The sequence below is a fragment of the Triticum aestivum genome, chromosome 3A (assembly GCF_018294505.1).
Source record: "Triticum aestivum cultivar Chinese Spring chromosome 3A, IWGSC CS RefSeq v2.1, whole genome shotgun sequence".
NCBI classification, from domain to species: Eukaryota; Viridiplantae; Streptophyta; class Magnoliopsida; order Poales; family Poaceae; genus Triticum; species Triticum aestivum.
In genome coordinates, this window is record NC_057800.1 from 227854716 (window position 1) to 227867070 (window position 12355).

The window sequence follows — 12355 nt, forward strand, 5'->3', positions numbered from 1 at the left end:
AAACTTGTTATCTGAAAAGAAACTTGTCATGCTTCAACTAAAATTGCCATCCTGGTATCGCTAAATTTGCCATTGGAGTTGTCATATGTTTGTGTCATACGTGTGGCACTTATCAGAATTCAAAAGAAAAAAAGGTTAACGAAATCAGTCGACACATGCTATCAGTACTTGATTTATTGAACCGACTGTCTTGGTTTGTTTTCCAAATTTTCTTCTTGACGTTCACGTGTGTGTATGCTCGAGGTTGGTACAGTCATAAGGGCGAAGGTATCCCATCTTTTAATGAGATGGCAATTATTGTTTTCGGGGGAAGTTGACTTTGACGATTCGATGATCATATTAAGACGTCGCGCCTTAGCTATCGCTAAAGCAACTTCGAGAGGTTATTGACCGTGCCAGAGCACGGTCAACTTGACCACAAGGGTCTATTTCCTGCACGCAAATGAAGAACAAACAAAAAATCAAGATTGTAATCTGGCTATTGCGAATTTAAGAGGAAAATTTTATTGATCAAAATGGGGTTCTGTGACGTGTTGGTCTAGTCGTTGAACACAAACGAATGACACGAGTTACAATTATGGCGAACTTTAATCTAAACAAAATCCAAGTATAAAACGACGTCCTAAGGACTGTATTTATAGGATGACAGAGGAGAATTTCGTCGAACCTTGGCAATGTGTGACTAAATTACGTCCTAAGTCGTTTTCCCTATTAATACAGACTCTAAAAGCAATCTATTAAGTGTATTTCAAAATTACATCGGTCTGGCCCAAAAATAAGGTGGCGCAACACCTATATTAAACTATGGATTTATGAACTGTCATCTTGTATATTTCTTCCATGTCCTTATATGTCATCATGGTGACTTTAAAGTGGTAAAAACTCCATCGAAAACTTCGTTCTTGTTTCCCTTGCGTGCCCCATCATGTTCATGCTTGATCATGCTCCAATGTTCATCCTTTTTGTCCATGCTGGGCCGTTCATTTGTAAGCAAAACAAATGTATTCAATTTAGGCAACATCATATTCTCATGAACACTATAATCGTTACCAAAAAATGAAAGTACCTGGTGAGGGAGTCCTGGACTAAGGGTCCTCGGGCGTCCGACCTATTGGATATGGGCCGGACTGATGGGCCGTGAAGATACGAAGACCGAAGACTCTACCCGTGTCCGGACGGTACACTCCTTGGCGTGGAAGGCAAGCTTGACGACCAAATATGAAGATTCCTTTCTCTGTAACCGACCTTATGTAACCCTAGATCCCCCGGTGTCTATATAAACCGGAGGGCTAGGTTCGTAGACATATATCCTCATAATCATAGTCAGACAGGCTAGACTTTTAGGGTTTAGCCATTACGATCTCGTGGTAGATCAACTCTTGTAATACTCATATTCGTCAAGATCAATCAAGCAGGAAGTAGGGTATTACCTCCATAGAGAGGGCCCGAACCTAGGTAAACTTGTGTCCCCCGTCTCCTGTTACCATCGATCCTAGACGAACAGTTCGGGACCCCCTACCCGAGATCCGCAGGTTTTGACACCGACATTGGTGCTTTCATTGAGAGTTCCACTGTGCCGTCGAAAGATAGGATCGATGGCTCGCCTTGTTCTCAAGGATAACGTCACGTCCGGAGGAACACTGGCCCCATGCCAAACCCTCCGGCTGGGCGGCTTCATTATGACCGCCCGTTCAGCCATTAAGCCGACGATGACTACTCGGGTCATCAAAAATCCTCTTCATGTTGACTCCAAGTACTCCAAGCAGATGGATCCGGCGGAGCTGTCGTCTTTAAATGAGCTCCTAGATCGCATCGCCGCCCTGGGGGTCGCCACAGACTATGATCGGATTGGACTTAAACCCGACCAGAGAGAAATTAAAACTCCGCCGACCACCCATCAAATAGCGGTAGTAGAGGAGCAAGATGACAACTCTTCCTCTATATTAAGGACGAACTACATCCGGATCTCCGAACTTGAAGAGCCAGACACCTACCTGCAGAAAGTAGGGATGGCAATGGGTCGGGTTTGGGGCGGGTGGAGCCGGTCCAAATCCAATCCATGACCCATCTTCCTACCTTTTGCCCATCCACCAAAGTATCCATGGGCACAACTTGTGCCCATGCCCAAACCCATTGGATACCCAAATACCCGTGGAGCTCCATGGGCATAGTAAAATAGGCATAAAGCCTTTCCAAAGATCAAATTAACTCATCATCGTTCAATCACAAATGACAACATAAGGTATAAGGATAAGTAGGCAGCAAGTACACGTACACTGTTCAAACATTGTCCACACGCACAACGACAACACAAATAGTCTGATAGTAAAAAAACTTGTCTTAAATCTTATTTCATCAAAAAACTGAAGTAGACCACACGATGACAAGTTGACAACTCAAGCAGCATCATAGTAGAATTATGGTCTTAGAATCTTATTACATCAGAACCAAAGTTCTAAGATCTTATTAATCACAACCGAATTTGCATAAATAAAGGACGTAACATATTTGAAAATCCAAATGCACTTCCAACAGTATGTGCACTAGTAATTGGAGGCCCAGCCACATGTCCACATGAGCACACTTGGCTCCAAATTAGTCTTCAGTAATGATGGGCTCATTTTCATCCTGAGATAAAAAGGAAAGCATTAATAAACAAGTTAGTTTTGACTGCACATGCATGAAGGATGAAAACGTGGCATCTAATCTAAGTCCAACCATCAACCACACCTTCACAAGTATATATCTTAAAATAAATAGTGCACTGCCCACACATCACTTGTTATTTAAACGTATAAACCATACCCAACATACCCAACAGAATAAATTGAGATGAGAACAAGGAGTTACCATCACTTCTTCTTCATCCTCAAGAACAGATTGAACCGCTTGCAAAGCGAAGTTGATATCACCTAATGCAAAGATGAAGCAAAAAATTAATTTATGCATAGCACAAAGAAACCGAATAAAAATGATAATTAACAAGATTACCTAACATGTCCGCTCGTGACCAAGCTTGCATACACATAAGAGCTTCGGCTATGCTTGGTGTAAGCCGACTGCGATGTGCACTAAGTAACCTCCCACTAGTACTAAAGACTGACTCCGATGCCACAGATGTAACAGGGATGGGTAATATATCACGAGCAATCTTCTGCAAAGTAGGGTACTTGGCACCTCCAATTTTCCACCAATTAACAATGTCAAAATCTGTTGTTCTACGAATAAGGGGCTCGCCCAAGTACATGTCCAATTCAGTGTGAACTTGAGAAGGAGTAACGGGTTGTGAAGGCACGTATTGCTCAAACGCACCCAAAATTTCATCCACACCACCATTATGAATAGCTGGGGTGCTTCCAACAGTAGATGTTTCGACACACTGAGATACATCTTGATATTCAACCAGCAAATCTAGCATTAACTTCTTTATTTTATCAACTTCTATGGATGCATGTTCAGTTCCATACAATGACCCAAATGAAGCCTTCAACATATGCATCTTATAATGCGGATCAAGGACGGTGGCAATAGCCATAAGACCATGGACATCTGTCCAATACTTCTCGAACTTGTCTTTCATTTCCTTGGACATAGCTTTTATGACACTATGTTTGCTAGTTTCCCATTTATGAATTGCCAACCGAATGCCACATATTTGCGGAAAGAAAAGACTAGCTGTAACATATGAAGTGCCTGACAACAACTCTGTGACATCAAAGAACACTTTCAGCCTATCACAAACCTCCTTAGCAAAGACCCAATCTTCTCCAGTTGGACAAGTAAATTTTTTTTCACGTATTGAAAGTCTTTCAAAAACATCTTTGTATTGCAATGCACCTTTTAACATTATGTAGGTAGAATTCCACCTAGTTTTACAATCAAGAGCCAATCTACACGTGTATTCATTGTTCAAAAGGCGTGCCATCTTTTCAAACTTCTCATGTCTTCTAGGTGTGGCTGACCAAAATGCAACACTATCTCGTACCCTCTCAATCCCTTTCTCCATGACATCCAATCCATCTTTTACAATCAGATTTAATATATGAGCAGCACAATGCATATGCAACAAAGATCCTTGCAACATAAGAGAAGAGGTGTCCAACTTATCTGGCAGAATTTCCATAGCCTTGTCATTTGATGTACAATTGTCCAAGGTCACCGTGGATATATTCTTCTCAAGGTGCCACTCAACAAGACATGCATGTAGTGCTTTGCATATAACCTCAGCATTGTGTGGACATGGAGCATAAACAAACCTATACAATAAAAAATAAGGAAATATTTAGGTTCAAAGTAACAATAATTAATACATCTATTTCAGAATAACAATGATTTAGATAGAGACATGGTTAATTGGTTACCTCATTAGGAAGCTCTTTAGGTTCCAAGAAGCTTCAATATAATGTGCAGTTACAGCCATATAGCCCCTCTTTTGATGGACAGCCGTCCACAAATCTGTTGTGATGGCTACTCGGTTCTCAAACTTTGCAAAGTACTTCACCATGCTATTCTTTTGGACACCAAACATATTTATGATGTCCTGCCTAATGGTATTTCTAGACACCACCTTGAACATTGGTTGCAACGTACCACAAAATTTTCAGAATCCAGCATGATCAACAATAGACAGAAGGTACTCATGCACACATATCATCAATGCAAGTTCCTTTCTAGCAAGTTCTTGATCAAAAACATAGGTCTCCAAATTTACTTTCCCATCCCCACTTTTTGACAACTTTAATTTACTTTGTTGTGGACCCACTGGTGCATGCCGAGGTGGACAATTATTACGATGAGTCCTTAAGTGTGATGTACCAGAGGTTGATTCTCCAGCATATGCCTTATGACACCAGTTGCATATTGCCTGCCATTTCCCATTGATTAGTTCTGACTTAAAATCATCCCATACATCTGATGTACGCTTCCTTCTAGAGCCGGTCAGTTTTGGTTGCTCCACTGCTGTACTGGTACCCTCTTGTGGAGTTGAACTTGCGACCACAACAGCTCCAGCCACGCCTGAGACATCCACTGTAGGAGAAACACTGCTTTCGAGAGCTGACAAAAGAATGCAAGATGCCATCAACTCAGTGCTCTCATGCAGAAATGATATTACACATATGTCTAGCACTAATGAAAATTCTGCATAGTAATGGTCGGTAGATGATTTCCAATTATAGCAAAGATGCTGATAATAAAGCTACTCTATGGAAAAATTTAATAAGAAAATTAAATTGTACAAAGGTGATGTCAGTGAATTGTTCCTAGTACTAGAAGAAATAATATTAATAAAGCTACTTTATGACAAAATTTGATAAGAAAGTAATTTCTACAAATGCAATAGAACATAGTTTATGCTAGTTTATATAAAATCTCTCGTAGATCACAAGCAAGGAGAGCACTGAGTTGCAAAAACTGTAGCAATAACCGTTTTCAGTGCTGATGGTGCTGCGGTCGACATCCTGTTGCTCGCCGGTGCACGGAACCTCCACTGCTGGTTGCCGACCACGCAAACTTCTCCGTGGGACACTAACACTCCCGCCCCTGCCCTTCCCATGGTTGCCCTTGCCCCCTTCCATTAAAGGTTTACTCCTGCTCAGAGAAACAGAGCACGCAGCGCCAGCTTGGTCAGAAACAGATCGATCGTCGGTTGGGGAAGGAGAGAGGGAGTGGGATGGGGGGTCACGGACCTTGGGTATCTTGCGGTCTGCCGGTCGCCGATGTGCTGCCGTGCTGGTCGCCGAGGCCTGTCGCCGTCTAGACGATGCTGGTCGCTGTCTCGCTGAGGCCGGTCACGCTGGGGAGGGATCTGGAGTGCCGGACTCGGGATGCTGGTCGCAGAGGCCGGTCGCGCTGGGATGGACGGCCAGGGAGAGGCGGGGGGTGGGGGGCGGCGGTCGTGATTCCTGAGGCGCAGAGCGCCGCCACGCTGAGGAGGGAGGTGGACTCGGGATGACTGGGGATTGACAGAGAGATTAGATTAGGTTTAATAATTATTAGGTTAGTGGGGTTGTGGGGGATTAGGGGACATGGGTCAGGCTTTGACTTCTGTGACTGCCGTGCTGGACGTGTGCTTAGTCTTGTGTCACTGCCATATGGCCCCACCTGTCATACGGGTATCCATTGGATATCCGTGGAGCAGAAATTATACCCATGCCCAATCCGGCTGTTCGCGGGTATCCAGATCCACGGATCCATGGGCAGGAATGCGCTCCATACCCTTGCCCATTCGGGTCGGGTATCCACGGGTATCCGGATCCATGGATACAATTGCCATCCCTAGTAGAAAGACATGTCCTGTTCTCCGAACATAGAATCGGATGGCAAGCCCAAAAAAATCAGCTGACATCCCGGAGCCCAAACTACTAAATTCGGAGATTCTTCAAACTCCGGATCCTAAATTGGGTCAGGGTTTGGATTTGAATCCACCCACCCACCCAGACATAAGCGCTCTCATGGGCATACGACAACAGTATAAGGAAACGTCCCACCACTTCTGGGCCAGATTCCTCCTTGTCAAAGATAAGATTGAAGATTGCCACGACAAAGACGCGATCTCAGCGTTCCACAACAATTGCAAGGATTAAGGAATCCTCAACGCCATCAAACGTTGTCGCATATCACGCTTCGCAGACTTGGCAACCATAGTATACAAGTACTGCGCAATGGAAATTGCCTGGAAAACTCAGGCAACCTGCTAGGAACCGCCGGTTTCCACCCAATCCCTCGTTCAGGTGAAAAGGACACACCCTAGTGGCACGCCCGACCCAATGACAAAGAAATATAAGCCCATTATGGGATGCAAAACCGTCCTGGAGGGATGGATCGATGGACCATGCAAGCTCCACACAACACCGGATACTATATCAACTCACAGCCTTAGAGCATGTTGGATACTCCGGCAGGTGGCCAAGAGCGGCGAGGATATCCTCACCAAAAATAACCCAGAGCAATATCCTCCAGAAGACGACGACCCCAGAGTACTAACGGTCTTAGAGACTTTTGCTTCAAACAATAAGCGTAAAAGGGCACTCCCCAACCTCGCCGAAGTCTGCCAAATCGCAGCAACAAACCCTTGGAACGACACGACCATAACTTTCAATGCCAACAATGAACCAAAATTCAGGACAATCCGGGCGCCAGCCGCCTTGGTCCTCAGTTCGATCGTGGACGGCTTTCGGCTCACCAAGGTTCTCATGGACGGCGGCAACGGACTAAACCTCATTTATGAGGATACACTCAGTAAAATGGAAGCTGAAGTCAGGAAGGCACAGAAGCCGAGGGGTATGAAATTAAATGGAAAGCCGAATACATCACTTTAAAGTCATAGGAGGAGGAACCCGCCTTGCAATGCCGAAGACTATCTGCACGTTGGACACCTCGTCATTGGAGTCTGGTTCGGGGTCTACTGAGGGAGTCCTGGACTAAGGGGTCCTCGGGCGTCTGACCTATTGGATATGGGACGGACTGATGGGCCGTGAAGATACGAAGACTGAAGACTCTACCTGTGTTCGTATGGTACTCTCCTTGGCGTGGAAGGCAAGCTTGGCGACCAAATATGAAGATTCCTTTCTCTGTAACCGACCTTATGTAACCCTAGATCCCCCCGGTGTCTATATAAACCGAATGGCTAGGTCCGTAGACATATATCCTCATAATCATAGTCAGACATGCTAGACTTTTAGGGTTTAGCCATTACGATCTCGTGGTAGATCAACTCTTGCAATACTCATATTCATCGAGATCAATCAAGCAGGAAGTAGGGTATTACCTCCATAGAGAGGGCCCGAACCTGGGTAGACATTGTGTCCCCCGTCTCCTGTTACCATCGATCCTAGACACACAGTTCGGGACCCCCTGAGATCCGCCGGTTTTTGATACCGACACCTGGTAATGTAATTGGCGTCTGCATGCGAAAGCTCTTGTAATTGGTCCAGTATGTGTAGCAGCAAGGGTTGTGGATGTAACTGTAATAGTGATGTCCTCATCATCCTCCCCTTCTTAAACTAAAGTCGTCCTCAACGGAAGCTCATATTCCGCACCCATATAAGGCTTCAAATCTACAATGCTTAAAAGTGAGACTAACCCCAAAATCTGCAGACACCTCAAGTTTATATGCACTATCATTTATTTTCTCTAACACCTTAAAAGGACCATCAAAACGTGGCATTAGCTTAGATTTGCGCAAATTAGGAAACCTATCTTTGCATAAATGTAAACAAACAAGTTCCATTAGTTCAAAACAATATGTCTTCTTCCCTTATCACCAGCAAGTTCATATTTAGCATCCATGCGCTCAATATTTTACTTAGTTAACTCATGCATTTTCAAGATCAATTCAACATGTTATTTAGCATCAAAATTAACCTTCTCTGAAGATAGAAGAGGTAACAAATCAATGGGTGCATGAGGTAAGAAACCATACGCAATTTCAAAATGCATATCTTAGTAGTAGAATGCAACAAACGGTTATAAGCAAATGCAATATGAGGCAAGGATTCTTCCCACATTTTTAGGTTATCCTTCAAAACATCCCTAAGTATAGTAGATAATATTCTATTGACTAATTCAGTTTGTCTATCAGTTTGGGGGTGACATGTAGTACTAAAAAGCAGTTTAGTCCCCAACTTAGGCCATAAACATCTGCAAAAGTGACTAAAAGTTTAAGTATCATGATCTGAAACAATTGTATTTGGCACACCATGCAAGCGAATAATTTCACGATAGAACAAATCAACAACACTAGCAACATCATTGCTTGTATGACATGGTATAAAGTGTGCCATTTAAAAAAATCTATCCACGACAACAGATATGCTATCCCTCCCCTTCTTTGTTCAAGGTAAACCTCAAACAAAGTCCATAGATATGTCCTCCCATGGAACACTAGCTACACGAAAAAGCATATATAAACAATGAGGATTGAGTCATGACTTAACTTTTTTGATGTAATGCAGCGAGCAACAAAGCGCTCAACAACCCATCTCATCTTTGGACGAAAAATGTGTAGTAAGTACGTCCTCCATCTTCTTCATGCCAAAGTGTCCCATTAAACCTCCTCCATGCGCCTCCTGCAACAACAAAAGATGAAAAGAGCTAGCTGAAATGCATAGCTTGCTAGCACGAAACACAAATCCATCATTAATGGTGAACTTGTTCCATGTTCTTCATTCTTTACAAGTCTGCATTACATCTTTAAATTCAGCATTATGCACATATTGATCTTTGATGGTCTCCAAACCAAATATTATAAAGTCAACCTGTGAAAGCATAGTATAGCGACGAGATAATGCATCATCAATAACATTTTCTTTACCCTTCTTGTGTTTAATGACATAAGGGAAAGTCTCAATAAATTCAACCCATTTAGCATGTCTATGGTTCAATTTTGTTGACTTTTAATGTGTTTAAAAGATTCATGATCAGAATGTACAACAAATTCTTTGGGCCATAAATAATGTTTTCATGTTTTCAATGTCCGAACAAGAGCATATAATTTCTTATCATAAGTAGAATAATTTAGACTAAGCCCACTCAATTTTTCAGAAAAATATGCAACAGGTTTACTATCTTGTAATAACACACCTCCTAATCCAATTTCACTAGCATCACATTCAAGGTCAGAAGTCTTACTAAAATCAAGAAGTTGGAGTAAAGGAGCACACGTTAGTTCAATACCATGAAGGCTTCTTCTTGTGCAGGATCTCAAACAAAAGACACATCCTTATTTGTAAGCTCATTGAGAGGTGTAGCAATGGTGCTTAAATCTCTCACAAAACGCCAGCGAGTCCAAGAAACTCCTCGCTTGTGTGCCCGTTTTGGGCTGCGACCTACTCTCAACTGCTTCAATCTTGGCTTTATCAACTTCAATTCCGTGTGGAGTAATAACATTGCCAAGAAAAGATACTCGGTCGGTGTAAAAGACGCACTTCCCAAGGTTACCAAACACAAGTGCATCACGTAAAACAATAAAAACAACACGCAAATGATCCAAGTGTTCCTCAAAGATTTATTATAAATCAACATATCATCAAAATGGACTATCACAAATCGTCCAATGAAAGCACGTAAAACTTTGTTCATTCATCTCATGAAAGCCCTAAGTGTATTATTTAACCCAAAAGGCATGACTAACCACTCATATAATCCAAAATTAGTTTTAAATGCCGTTTTTGATTCATCTCCCAATTTCATACGGATTTGATGGTATCCACTACGCAAATCAACTTTGGAGAATTGGTAGAGCCACTTAATTCATCAAGCATATCATCTAGTGTAGGAATAGGATGGCGATATCGAATAGTAATATTATTAATGGATCTACAATCAACACACATACATGATGTACCATATTTTTTCAGCAATAGAATAATAGGAACATGAAAGGATCAGGAAGAGGGGTCTAGAGGAGGGTGATTAGACCCTTAACAAGCAAAGTGGCAGTTTTTAGTTTCTTCAAGTTAAGGTTGAGTTTAGCACATGTTAAAGCACTCACAATACATTTCAAGCAAGCATGACAAGAGTATATGCAGCGGAGGGAGTAAAACTTGTCTGGGCAAGGGACTCTGGCCAGCATCTCCACTAAGCCAAATCCATACAGGGCCTTAAAAGTGGCAAGAATTCATACAGGTCTCACAAGGTATTAGAGGTATTCATTCCAAAGAGACCCTGCAAGAATTCATACAGGTCTCACAAGGTATTAGAGGTATTCATTCCAAAGAGACCCTCATGCAAGTTACATGGAAACAATTTTCATAATTTAATTCACAATTATCGAGTTGAGAATACTTCTCGTACGCATATACCCTCCAATTGGGACATCTCTCGTCCAAGTGAAAGTGATGCAGGGAAAAGTTCATGATGGCCTGAAAACAAGGATATAATGATTGAAGTGAAGAATAATGCCACCATGATTCAACACGTGCTTCATGAGATTCAAGGTCTAAACGAGATTTTGTTGAACGTCATTAAGGATGACAAGCCCATGTGACATCCCCGGATTACTAAACCCTGGTTATGATAATCAATCATACCAAGTCATCATCATTATGCCCCAAGAAATACAATTAAGAAATATTTCAACCTCAAATTCGAATTTGAAATAAAGTCAAAATATGAATCACCCAAGCAACAAAACAAAAATGTTCGCAATATTGCAAAAATTCCCAAAGCTATTATAAAAATAAAACCAACCTCATTTGAATTCCCAAAATGCCCTTGGAAATTAATTAAGTGGTTCAGCAGCAAAATAATTAACCTTTTAATTTTCTAAAAATGTTTACACTTTCTAATTGCCCCCAAACTTTTTGTGCCAACACAGAATATTGCAATGTAATTATGTGGCCAAGTCCCACATTTTACAAAATCCATTTGGCAGCTCAAATATTGCAAAGCAATTTCTGTAAAAAGAAAACACAGAAATAAAGAAAGGGAAGAAATTTACTATGCACTTAAGCCTGCGAGCTACAGGAGCCGTCCTAGCCCATCTACTCTCTCCTTTGACCTCCCGCTCTCTCTCCTGTGCGTTTCGACGCCGCGCGGGCCTAAGCCGGCGATGGACACGCGTCGACCATCCCCCAGTGCCGTGGCCATCATGGGGGGATAAGCTTGACCCCAGGGCACCCCTAGGCGAACCCTAGCCCCTCAGATTCCCCTCTCCCACCCGTGTTCTCCTCTAGACCTCGTGCCCGACACCATCGCCATCGTGCCGCCATCGTTCACGCAACCACCGACTGCACCGTGCCGCATCGTCGTGTCCCGGGAACCATCGTCGTCGCCTACGCCGTCTACAACATTGACTCGACACCGAGGAGCCCTACAATGACAGGACGAGGTCGTCTTCAATATCGGTGCTGTCGCCGTCCACCGCTTGATTCACCACCCGAGCCTCCCCCGAGTTGGCCTTGCATAGCCTTAGCCATCGGCAGCCCGGCCCGGACGGCCCGACCTGACCCGGCCCGACCCGACCTTACCCATGGGCTGGGCCTGGGCCTAGATTTTGAGCCCGATGGCCGGGCCGGGCTAGGCCGGGCCCGGTCCCATCGTATTTGGTATTTAAGGAAGAGGCCCGTCAGGCTTTTAGCGTGATGGGCCGGGCTCGGGCCTGGGTTTTTTGCATAGGGCTTTGGTACGCTCGACCCGAAGGCCGGTCCGACCAGACAGATGGCCAGGTATAGCCTTGCACCCCTACCGGCTCATTGTGAGCCTCCCTTCTTTTGCCCTAACCTCTCTTTCTCGGGCACGCCCGCTAGCCGTAGCCCGTGTTGGGGATCATAGCAGAAATTCAAAATTTTCTATGCATCACCAAGATCAATCTATGGAGTAATCTAGCAACGAGGGGAAGGAGAGTGCATCTACA